The 12944-nt window shown below is 35.3% G+C and overlaps 1 protein-coding gene across 2 annotated transcripts in view; it reads left to right on the forward strand.

Annotated features, from left to right (window-relative positions):
* Positions 1-12944, forward strand: part of PGR (progesterone receptor) — a 115746-nt gene that overhangs the window by 39392 nt on the left and 63410 nt on the right. The window lies entirely within an intron of this gene.

Raw genomic sequence — 12944 nt, forward strand, 5'->3', positions numbered from 1 at the left:
TGGTCAAGTACAATGATCTCCATCCCTCCCTCTCTCCATCAATCCCTATCACCCTATGTCCCTTCCTCATTCTCTTTAAGTAACTGTATATTGAGCCCTTACTATTTACCAGGTACTATTCTAAGTTCCGGGAGTATAACAGCCATAAATATATACATACATACATATATACATGCATAAATAAATAAATAACCAACCAACCATCTACCCTAATGGAGCTTACATTCCGGGGAGAGGAGCAATAAATACTTATGTTAAATTATGGTAAGTGCTATCAAAAATTATTATACAGGGTGAGTTAATAGGAAGTATCAGGGAGAGGAGTCACTCCTGAATCCTTTAATATTTTCATTTCACTTAGCCATTTTCTTTTTCCCCCTTCTTTTTTTTAAGATTTTGCTTATTCATTTGAGAGAGAGAGACAGAGCAAGGGAAGGGGCAGAGGGAGAGGGAGAAGCAGACTACCTGCTGAGCAGGGAGCCTGATGTGGGGCTCCACCCCAGTTCCTGGAGATCATGATCTGAGCCAAAGGCAGATGCTTAACCATCTGAGCCACCCAAGTGCCCTTCCCCCCCTTATAAATATATTTTCTTTTTTGTTCTTCCCCCCTTTTAAGTTTCATTTTTTCAAGTATTCTTTTTTTCTTTCTTCAAAGTTTTATTTAAATCTGTTAGTTAACGTACAGTGTAATTTTAGTTTAGGCGTAGAATTTAATGATTCATCACTTACATATACAACACCCAGTGGTCATCACAAGTGCCTTCCTTAATCCCCACCACCCATTTCACCCATCTCCCTGACCACTTCCCCTCTACTTAGCATCAGTCTGTTTCTTGGTTTGCATGCATCTCTCCTTTTTCACCCCTATGTTCATTTGTTTTGTTTCTTAAATTCCACTTGTGATTGAAATCATATGGTGTTTCTCTTTCTCTGATTGGCTTATTTCACTTAGCATAATACACTTTAGCTCCATCCACATTGTTGCAAATGATAAGAGTTCATTCTTTATTGTAGCTGAGTAATATTCCATTGTATATACATATCAGATCTTCATTATCCATTCCTCAGTCGATGGACATTTGGGCTCTTTCCATAATTTGGCTATTGTTCATAATGCTGCTATCTAAACTTTGGGGTGCGGGCACCTGGGTGGCTTAGTCAGTTAAGCATCTGCCTTTGGGTCAGGTCACGATCCCAGGGTCCTGGGATCGAGCCCATGTTGGGCTCCCTGCTCAGCAGGGAGTCTGCTTCTCCCTCTCCCTCTGCCCCTCCTCCCTTCTCGTTCTCTCCCTCTCTGAAATAAATAAATAAAAATCTTTAAAAAATTAAAAAATTGAAAAATAAACATTGGGGTGCCTGTATCCTTTCAAATTAATATTTATGTATCCTTTGCAAAAATACCTATTAGTGCAATTGCTGGATCATAGGGTAGTTCTATTTTTAAGTTTTTGAGGAACCTGCATACTGTTTTTCAGACTATGTACCAGTTTGCTTTCCCACCAACAGTGTAAGAAGGTTTCCCTTTCTCTGCATACTCACCAACACCTGTTGTTTCTTGTGTTGTTCATGTTAGCCATTCTGACAGATGTGAGGTGGTATCTCATTTTAGTTTTGATTTGTATTTCCCTGACGATGAATGATGTTGAGGATTTATTCATGTGTCTGTTAGCCATCTATATGTCTTCTGCCCATTTCTTAACTGGATTATTTGTTTTTTGGGTGTTGAGTTTTATAAGTTCTTTATAGATTTTGTGTACTAACCTTTTATCTGTCATTTGCAAATGTCTTCCCCATTCCATAGATTGCCATTTAATTTTGTTGATTGTTTCCTTCATTATGCAGAAGTTTTTATTTTAATGTAGTCCCAATAGTTTATTTTTGTTTTTTATTCTCTTGCCTCAGGAGACATATCTAGTAAGAAGTTGCTATGGCTGATGTCAAAGAGGTTTCTTCCTTTCTCCTCTAGGATTTTGATGGTTTCCTGTCTCACATTATTGTGTGTGTGTATGGTGTAAGAAAGGATACAGTTTAATTCTTTTGCATGTTGCTGTCCAGTTTTCCCAACACCATTTTTTGAAAAGACAGCCTTTTTTCCATTGGATATTCTTTCCTATTTTATCAAAGATTAATTGACCATATAGTTGTGGGTTCATTTCTGGGTTTTCTATTCTGTTCCACTGATCTATGTGTCTATTTTTGAGTCAGTGTCATGCTGTCTTGATCACTACAGCTTTGTAATATAACTTGAAGTCTGGAATTGTGATGTTTCCATCACTTAACCATTTCTTAAGCAATATTTCTGATATGCATTTGATGTAATAGTTATAATTTTTCTAAAACACATTAGAATGAACTCATAAGCTTTTTGTAGTTTTTTTCTTTTAGATATATATACACATGTATACATATTTCTTTTTTTTAAGATTTTATTTATTTATTTGACAGAGCGAGAGGGCACAAGCAGGGTGAGCAAAAGAAGGAGAGGGAGAAGCAATCTCCTTGTTGAGCAGGGAGCCCAATGTGGGGGCTTGATGCCAGGACCCTGAGATCATGACCTGAGTGGAAGGCAGACAGTTAACCATCTGAGCCACCTAGGTGGCCTTTTATATATATATGTGTGTGTGTGTGTGTGTGTGTGTGTGTGTATACAGACACACATATATATGTATATTTCTATAGAGATATACTTGACATACAAGTTACTTTAGTTTCAGGTGTAAAACATAGTGTTTTGACAACTCTATACATTATGCTATGCTCATCATAAGGGTAGCTACAATCTGTCTTCATACAATGCTATTACAATACCACTGATTTAATTCTCTATGCTGTAGCTTTCACCCCCATGACTTATTCATTTCATGAATAGATAACATGTACCTCTCACTCAATTTCGCCTATTTTGCTGATAGTCCCAGCTCCTTCCACTCTGGCAACCATGTTTGGCCTCTGTATTTATGGGTCTATTTCTGCTTTTTTATTTGTTTAGATTTCAAATATTAGTGAAATCATATGGTATTTGACTTTGTCTGATGTATTTCACTTAACATAATACCCTCAAAGTCCATCTATGTTGTTGCAAATGGCAAAATCACATTCTTTTTTATGACAGTCCATTGCACATGTATACCACATCTTCTTTATCCATTCATCTATTGATGGACACTTGGGTTGCTTCATATTTTGGTTGTCATTTATAATGCTGAAATAGACATAGGGGTGCATATATCTTTTCAAATTAGTGTTTTTGTTTTCTTTGAGATCCAGTAGTGGAATTACTGAATCATATGTTATTTCTATTTTTAATTTTTTGAGGAACCTCCATACTGTTTCCCATAGTGGCTGCACCAATTTTCATTCCCACTAACAGAGCACAGGTCTTCCTTTTTCTCCACATCCTTTGAACACTTGTTATTTATTACCTTTTTGATTCCAGTCATTCTGACAGGTGTAAGGTGATATCTCATTGTGGTTTTGGTTTGCATTCCCCTGATGATTAGTGATGTTGAACATCTTTCATGTGTTTTTTGGCCATCTATATGTCTTTGGAAAAATGTCTATTTTGGTCCTCTGCCCATTTTTAATCAGTTTTTTTTTTTTTTTGGTATTGAATCATGTAAGTTCTTTATATATTTTGGATATTAACACTTTATCAGAGATATCATTTGAAAATATCTTCTTCCATTTGTTAGGCTGACTTTTTGCTTTGTTGATGGTTTCCTTCACTGTGCAAAAGCTTTTTATAGTTTATAGTCCCACTAGTTTAATTTTGTTTTTATTTCCCTTGCCTGAGGAGACATAACTAGAAAAATGTTGCTAAGGCTCATGTTCAAGAGATTACTATCTGTGTTTTCATCTGGGAGTTTTACGGTTTCCAGTTTTACATTTAGGTCTTTAATCCACTTTGAGTTTATTTTTGTGTATGGTGTAAAAAAGTGATCCAATTTTATTCTTTTGCACATATCTGTCCAGTTTTCACAGCACTATTGAAGAGACTGTCTTTTTTCTATTACATATTGTTGCCTCCTTTGTCATAGATTAATTTACCCTATAAGATTGGTTCATTTCTGGGTCTCTATCCTGTTACATTGATCTATGTGTCTGTTTTTGTGCCAGTACTATACTGTTTTGATTACTACAGCTTTGTAGTATATCTTGAAATTTGGAAATGTGATACCTCCAGCTTTGTTCTTTCTCAAGACTGCTTTGGCTCTTCAAGGCCTTTTGTAGTTCCATACAAATTTTAGAATTATTTGCTCTAGTTCCATGACAAACACTATTGGTATTAGCAAATACGGATTGTACTGAATCTGTAGATTGCTTTGGATAGCATGGACATTTCAACAATACTAATTTTTCCAATCCATGAGCATGGTATACACTTCCATTTGTATCCTCTTCAATTTCTTTCATTAATATCTTATAGTTTTCACCAGTCTTTCACTTCCTTGATTAAGTTTTTTTCTAAGAATTTTTTCTTTTTGGTACAATTGTAAATAGTATTGTTTTCTTATTTCTCTTTCTGATACTTTGTTATTTGTATATAGAAACACAGCAGATTTCTGTATATTAATTTTGTATCCTGAAACTTTACTCAATTTATTTATTACTTCTAATAGTTTTTTTGGTGGTGTCTTTAGTGTTTTCTATTTGTAATATCATGTCATCTGCAATAGTGACAGTTTCACTTCTTCCTTACTAATTTGGATGACTTTTATTTCTTTTTCTTCTCTGATTGCTATGACCAGGACTTCCAGTGATATTGTGAATAAAAGTGGCAAGAGTGGACATCCTTGCCTTGTTCCTGATCTTAAAGGAAAAGTTCACAGTTTTTCACCATTAACTATAATATTAGCTGTGGGTTTGTCATATACAGCCTTTATTAAATTCATAAGAACTTAAATATGTAATCAAGATACCACCTAAAAATAGCTTGTGTTCCATGAATAGTATGTGTTGCACTCTGGGAAAGAGTGTATTAGACCAATATTTTTTGAGTGTCCACTGCATTAAGCACCTTGCTTAACTCAGTCACTGAGTTAAGTAGTACAGTATAATCTAATCTCTAGTAAAATAATTATCAAACAGAAGAGTAATTGGTTTAAGAAAGGTACCATACATTGCTACACAAATATAGAAAAAGAATTAATTCTAAGTGAGGGAGTTGGCAAAAGCTTTTCAAAGAGGAGATTTTCAAAGAATAAATAGATACTTTAAAGTGGAAAAGGAGAAAGGTGTTTACAATGAAAATACTGTGTATCTGAAAAAAAACATGATGTGTTTCAGTGATAAATTTTCAGAAAAGTCACTTATTTAGTGGGAACAGCAAGAAATGAAGCTTCAAAGTTACTTTGGGCCAGCTGATATCTGGAGTTTGACTGTTTTGTAGGCAGTGGAAGCAGTGATTTTTCTAACAAGCTATTCATGGACTGTCCATGGAATAAAACCCAAATTTCTAAATGCAGCACATGGAGCCTTTCCTCACATAGCAGCTAGTCTCTCTTTTTCTAAGCCCTTCTCCCACCAATCCTTTGGGAACCTACACTATAGTCACTGGCTCTCACCTGTCTTTGCATGTGTTTTACTTTTGCCTGTACCATTCTCCCTTTACTCTTCATGAACTCTTACTTGTCCTTCATATGAAGTGTGAATTTCTTGTGAAATTTTCCCATCTCTTCAGTCACTGCAGGGAAAGGGATTTTGTGGGAACAGAGTTTAATGTAGCTTTTCATATCTGAAAAGGTTGAAAGCCCTTGAATGAGCTTGGATTGGAGTTTGCCCTCATTTTACTTACTTCAGCATCTCTACTCTTATAATGGAAGATGGAGCAAATTTATCAAAGCAGAAGTGATCAGATACACAACCATCAAGAAATGGGCTCATTCAGAGGAAAGATTTCTCTCCCTGCAAGAAACTGGGGTTCATTCAGAAGAGAAACTTTGGTTCTAGTCAACAACACAGATGCTCAGTGAGAAATAGAATAACAAAAAGAAGAGAGCTTTAGAGAAGACTCAGAACTGGGAAGAAAGAAAAAGATACCATTCTAGAGGCATAGACTAATTTAGCATCAGAGAAGGGTGGATAGCAAGACCATGTTGGTGCAAAGCTGTTGTAACTAACTTCATTTTTCTTATATTTCTTCTGCTTAAGGGAAGAATTCGTTCCATTATAGGACAGAATTTAATTCAGAGGTAAATAGCCCTAACCTCAGAGATTATGTTAAGAAATAGGCAGAAATGTGAGCAGATAGTTATCATTGTCCAGGGATAGTATCCTCGATTTTGTCGTATTTCCCAAGGTTTCCTATTGCCATCCTGTGCCCCAGTTTCCCTTAAATCTTAGGGATTTTTCTCTTTTTACATAATTTACTTCAATCAGTATACTACCTTATATGGCCAGTTACTGTAAAAGTCATCATCCAAACTGGGATTGGATGAAATAGAGTGAGGATGAAATAGAGCACTATCAGTAACTAAACTGGGATGGGGTGCCTGGGTGGCTCAGTCAGTTAAGTGTCCACCTTTGGCTTCAAGTCATGATCCTGGGGTCCAGAAATCGAGCCCCACATTGGGCTCCCTGCTTAGCAGGGAAACTGCTTCTCCCTCTGCCCCTCACCCTGCTCATGCTTTCTCTCTCTCTCTATCAAATAAATAAATAAAATCTTTAAAAAAATAAGTAAACTTGGCTAACAGGTATAAACTGACACTGTCCCAGACTAACTAAGCTGTAGGGCAAGTCCCCCATTTTCCCATTTAAAAAATGCAAATGTATTTTGGGCAAAATTAGTATATAAACTTCTGGGGCTGTAGATAAAATAGTCAAATGCTTACTTATATAATGTATTAATTTAGTTAATTTTTAAGTCACATGCAAATATTTAAGTCACGTGCAAAAATCTACTGAATTAGAAGTAGTGCATGTCTAGTCTCACATTTCATGAGTAATTTTATTCAAACTAATTTCACAAACCTTTGCAAGCAGTATCTCTTCTTCTCAATACAGCCACTCTGTAAGTCAGCTAATCATTTGACAGAGTTCATCATCATTTTATCTAAAATATTTGATATGTAGCACTTTTTGAATCTATGTATAGTACTGTAGCTGGAAATCTATCCCAAGCTAAATATAGTCATTCACATAATATAACCATTTTAATATTTGCCCCATAAAAGTTTTTTAATGGCTTCCCATAATATAACAACTTGCTATATTACTTAATTATAGAATATATTAAGCCTACTGAATTAATAAAAATAAATAAATACCTATGTATCTATCACTCAGTTTTTAATATCAGATCATTTTTTATATTTTCTTCGTTTTTGTTGTAAGGAATAAGACATTAACAGATATTTTGAAGCTTTTGGTATATTCTTCCCTAAACTCAGACTAATTCCTTATCAAATTTCTTTGCCTCTTTTTTTTAAATCAGGTATTCTCTACAAACCTTCCAAACTACCGCTGTTTGAAGTTATTTCAGTTTAATTTGTCTTTGGCAACATATTGTCATTCAGAATAATTTAGAGTTTCATAATGTTAGAGTGTTCATAGGACTAATATATAATGCAGTATCTGTTTCTGAAGGATAATTCTGAGATTTTAAAAAAAGGAAAAAAAGCCTTACTGCATTTCAGACATATATGAAAGAAAGATTGATTGAATTCTAATTTATATGTGGTCACATCACACACTGAGAAATAAAATAGTGGTGCATTTAATTATTTCACAAGTAGATTTGCACAGAGGTTTATTAGAAAGAAGCTGGCAACACACTCTGATATGCCATGGTCCTGATGTTTTGCCTGGGAAAGTTAGTAACGAAAGTCTGTAGTGTCAATAATCCAATTCTTATAAATCAGAAAGATACTGAATTTCTGGATTAGATTCTATTTACTAGTCCTGTATTAAATTTCTGGAGTAAGGGGAAGTGTACTTGTGGTCTACTGAGAATGTGAGAGCATCCTTTTGAGTGATAATCAGGGTCGCTCCTGGTTGGATTCTTCCTAAATTAGAAGAGTTTCCCTTAAGTAATAATTGCGTACACACTACTGAAAATGGAGATACATCCTTTTCCTTCCTCCTTCCTTCCTTCCTTCCTTCTTTCCTTCCTTCCTTCCCTCCTTCCTTACCTCCTTCTCTCCTTCCTTCCTTCCTTCCCTCCCTCCCTCCTTCCTTCCGTCCTTCCTTCCTTCCTTCCTTCTTCCGTTTATCACTCCTTCTTGAGGTTTCTCATTTCTGATATAGAAACCATTTAAATAACAAAAAATGAAACAAAGAGAGAAAATTGAAACATTTTTAAAGATTTAATAAAACATATGGTAGAATATCAGAAGTAAAAAATATTAATGTTTTGATATGTCATGACATAGATATTGCAGATTGTTCTTACCAGCTTCAGCGACTATGTTCTGATTGTTAGAATTGTGTTTGAGTTATTGGGTCACTTAGTTGCATATCATTCTTATTTTTAATGAATCACTTCCTTGCCCTTACCAGGTCACAGTGAACTCTTGCATTTTGTTCATTGCTGTACGGTACTGAGTAGGAAAGATAGTTACACACTGAAGGATGGTAATATATCTTCTAATTTAAGTATTCTGCTTTTAACTTCTTTCCTTTGGAAAACATGTTTGTGTAATGACTCACAGAAAATTCTAAAATGAATACAGCTCTGTATTTTGCATTTGTGGTAAAAATGCTAACTTATTATAAAGGTAATTAGTTCTTACAAAATATGTAGCTTTCTATGTAAAAGAATGATTAAAAGCATATTTAATATTAGCTGAATTTTTTTTTAAGCCGGAGACTTTTTATAGGATTGGTTATTTATTTATTTATTTATTTATTTATTTATTTATTTATTTATTTATTTATTTTGGTAGAGAGCCTTTTCTTCAGATTTTAAAGGGTTATGTTAGAAAGCTAGTTTCTCTCCTACTTCCTCCTTCCCCTAGATTCACCCCCACATCTCTTGGCAAAGAGAATTATTTTCTGGGCTACAGAATATGGGTTGTGTAGTAAAGTTGTGTTCTTTTTTTCTTCTCCTACACATGAAGACAATAAGCCTCAATTTTTTTCTGTAGAATTCCAAAATTCCTGAACAGTAACTTTTATGGATGTATAGAAACTTAGTCTATGCCTTTGATTACTATAAAAACTGAAATCATCTGCCCTCTCTTTGATGCAGGAATTGCTTTGGGTGATGCCTGCCACCTACCTTTTTAGATCTCTCATGGTCTTCCTCTTATCTGCATTTCCTTTTCTACTCAAACCCTGGTCTTTGAATCAGCAACCCATCCCAAGACAGTACCTCACACTGAATTGAAACCTGCAGCCAAATGATGTCTTCTGGTCACTCCCTGCTTGTTCACCCTAAATACCATTTCATACATGCTAGATTAAGGATATCCCTTAGAGCACTCATTTTCATTTCTTTGTTTTTGTTTGTTTTGGGGGTGTTTTTTAGTGGTGTTTGTTTGTTTTGGGGGACTGCTTTTATGTCTGCCAGGTAGAACGTATTCAATAATATCTGGCAGTATCTCCTATTTCTAGATCCAGTAAAAGGTCAGGATTGAGGGGTACAAAGATTCTCCTCCATTTGTAGTCTGACTTTAGTTGGATGATTTAAAACAATTCTAGCATAGTTTTTGCTCTGGGAAGTAGAGGTGGAAACTGAAAAAGGAAAAGCAAGTTAAATCAGTGCCAAACGGGTTGTTAGAGCATAGTCCCAGTGTACTGATCCCAGCAACATCATCCTTTTTTTAACCCAAAGTAAAAATATATATCTAGACATGATTTCTTAGAGCTACTATTAGGATAATTGCCTATAAATCCACCAAAACTACAGCAAGGCTTATTACGATCCTCATAATATCAAAGGATTTGATTTGCACCATTCCCTGTCTGCTGATCTTGGTTTCTCATCCAATTCCTAAAAAGCTTTCTGGCTGCCATAAAACTTACATTTTAATATCCAATATAATACTCTTCCTTTGCCTCCATGCAATAGGCCTGGCATTATCATGTGAACACCTTGTGTAATCCACTCAATATAATTTTTTTTTTTTGCCAGAAATAGCAAATAGCAGAGAGGCCATGGCAAAGTAAACAACATTCATTTCAGATCATGATCCAGAATTAGTAATCATTATTATTTTATTCAGTCTAAAAGATCTACCTATGTGTTTACCTGTTGGTTTTTTTTTCCAACTCAGTCTTTCATTCAGTTTATTTTTGAAATAAAATTTTTATAAGTTCTTTCTGTGGGAAATTGTTAATGATAAACTCATTTGCTTCCACTTAAAATATCTTTTTTTAATCTTCATTTTTGAATGATGATTTTGGTAGTTTAAAAATTTTAGGTTGACTTTTTTTCCCCCCATACCTTAAAGATGTTCATCTATTATCTTCTGGCATGTATCATTTTTTTTTCTGAGAATTCTCCCATTGATCTAACAGTTTCTTTGAGGCAATATTTTCTCTATATTTATATAAAATGTTTTTATACTTGGTTCTCCAATTTTACTCTAATAACCAATTATATTTTAGTTTCATTTGTTCTACTTGTAAATCATGATTTCTAAATCTGAGAATTTGTGTGTTTCATAAATACCAGGAGTATTCTTCCCAGTGTTCTTCAAATTTTGCCTGACTCCACATTTTTCTACCTCTTGAACACTTACTAGACATGTATTAATTAGCCCATTCTGTCTTCTAGTCCATTCTGTCTTCTATATATCTTTATTCTATTTAATATTTCCTGTATTGTTATATACCTGTGCTATATTCTGTGTAATTTAGTCAATTATGTTTTCAAGTTTACTATTTCTTCATTTTAGTGATGTACATTTTTTAGATACTATACTTGTTTCTTTTATAAATCTGTCTTATTTTTACTAGCATTTCTCTTTTTTGTGTTTCCATTCTTTTTCCATATAACTTTAATAATTGTAAATAACCTTGTTGTGAATATTTGTAGTCAGTAATTCCAAAGTCCCATAACTCCAGATCTAATTATGCCACTGTAGCACAGTGGTTTAAAAAAAGCCATTATTTTTTAGAGAATTTCCCCATGACTGTAGTATAAATACTCCTTTCTAACAAATTTCAGGCTACCAATGTTTTAAAAACTGGCTCTTAATATTCCCGAATACTTCATAAGTTTTCATAGGCTGTTGTGAGCCAATTCCAGCACTTTGTTTATTATCTCTGCTACTTCTCACTCATTGGGCCTTTTGAAATTTTGGATTATAAACACATATTTGGCACAGTTTAATTTTTTTTTAAATCCTTTGTGGCCTTAATTGAGGGAGTTTCTCTCCGGAGAATTTTTATTTTTTATTTTTTTTAATTTTTTATTGTTATGTTAATCAGCATATATTACATCATTAGTTTTTGATGTAGTGTTCCACGATTCATTGTTTGTTCATAACACCCAGTGCTCCATGCAGAATGTGCCCTCTTTAATACCCATCACCAGGCTAACCCATCCCCCTACCCTCCTCTCTCCAGAACCCTCAGTTTGTTTTTCAGAGTCCATCATCTCTCATGGTTCGTCTCCCCCTCTGACTTACTCCCCTTCATTCTTCCTCTCCTGCTATCTTCTTCTTTTTCTTTTTTCTTAAAATATGTTCCGTTGTTTCAGAAGTACAGATCTGTGATTCAACCATCTTGCATAATTCACAGCGCTCACCGTAGCACATACCCTCCCCAATGTCTATCACCCAGCCACCCCATCCCTCCCACCCCCAACCACTCCAGTAACACTCAGTTTGTTTCCTGAGATTAAGAATTCCTCATATCAGTGAGGTCATATGATACATGTCTTTCTCTGATTGACTTATTTCACTAAGCATAACACCCTCCAGTTCCATCCACGTCGTTGCAAATGGCAAGATCTCATTCCTTTTGATGGCTGCATAATATTCCACTGTGTATATATACCACCTCTTCTTTATCCATTCATCTGTCGATGGACATCTTGGCTCTTTCCACAGTTTGGATATTGTGGAGATTGCTGCTATAAACATTGGGGTACACGTACCCCTTCGGGTCCCTACATTTGTATCTTTGGGGTAAATACCCAGTGGTGCAATTGAAGGATCGAATGGTAGCTCTAATTTCAACTGTTTGAGGAACCTCCATACTGTTTTCCAGAGGGGTTGCACCAGCTTGCATTCCCACCAACAGTGTAGGAGGGTTCCCCTTTCTCCACATCCCCGCCAACATCTGTCGTTCCCTGACTTGTTAATTTTAGCCATTCTGACGGGTGTGAGGTGGTATCTCATGGAGGTTTTGATTTGGATTTCCCTGATGCTGAGCGATGTTGAGCACTTTTTCATGTGCCTGTTGGCCATTTGGATGTCTTTGGAAAAATGTCTGTTCATGTCTTCTGCCCATTTCTTGCTTGGATTATTTGTTCTTTGGGTGTTGAGTTTGATAAGTTCTTTATAGATTTTGGATACTAGCCCTTTATCTGATATGTCATTTGCAAATATTTTCTCCCATTCTGTCGGTTGTCTTTTGGTTTTGTGGACTGTTTCTTTTGCTGTGCAAAAGCTTTTTATCTTGATGAAATCCAAAAAGTTAATTTTTGCCCTGGCTTCCCGTGCCTTTGGTGATGTTTCTAGGAAGAAGTTGCTGCGGCTGAGGTCGAAGAGGTTGCTACCTGTGTTCTCCTTTAGGATTTTGATGGACTCCTGTCTCACGTTTAGGTCTTTCAACCATTTGGAGTCTATTTTTGTGTGTGGTGTAAGGAAATGGTCCAGTTTCATTCTTCTGCATGTGGCTGTCCAATTTTCCCAACACCATTTGTTGAAGAGACTGTCTTTTTTCCATTGGACATTCTTTCCTGCTTTATCAAAGATAAGTTGACCATAGAGTTGAGGGTCCATTTCTGGGCTCTCGATTCTGTTCCATTGATCTATGTGTCTGTTTTTGTGCCA

Source organism: Callorhinus ursinus, unplaced genomic scaffold (assembly GCF_003265705.2).
Source record: "Callorhinus ursinus isolate GAN/ISIS: 27379988/994484 unplaced genomic scaffold, GSC_fseal_2.0 scaffold19, whole genome shotgun sequence".
In the NCBI taxonomy this organism is placed as follows: Eukaryota; Metazoa; Chordata; class Mammalia; order Carnivora; family Otariidae; genus Callorhinus; species Callorhinus ursinus.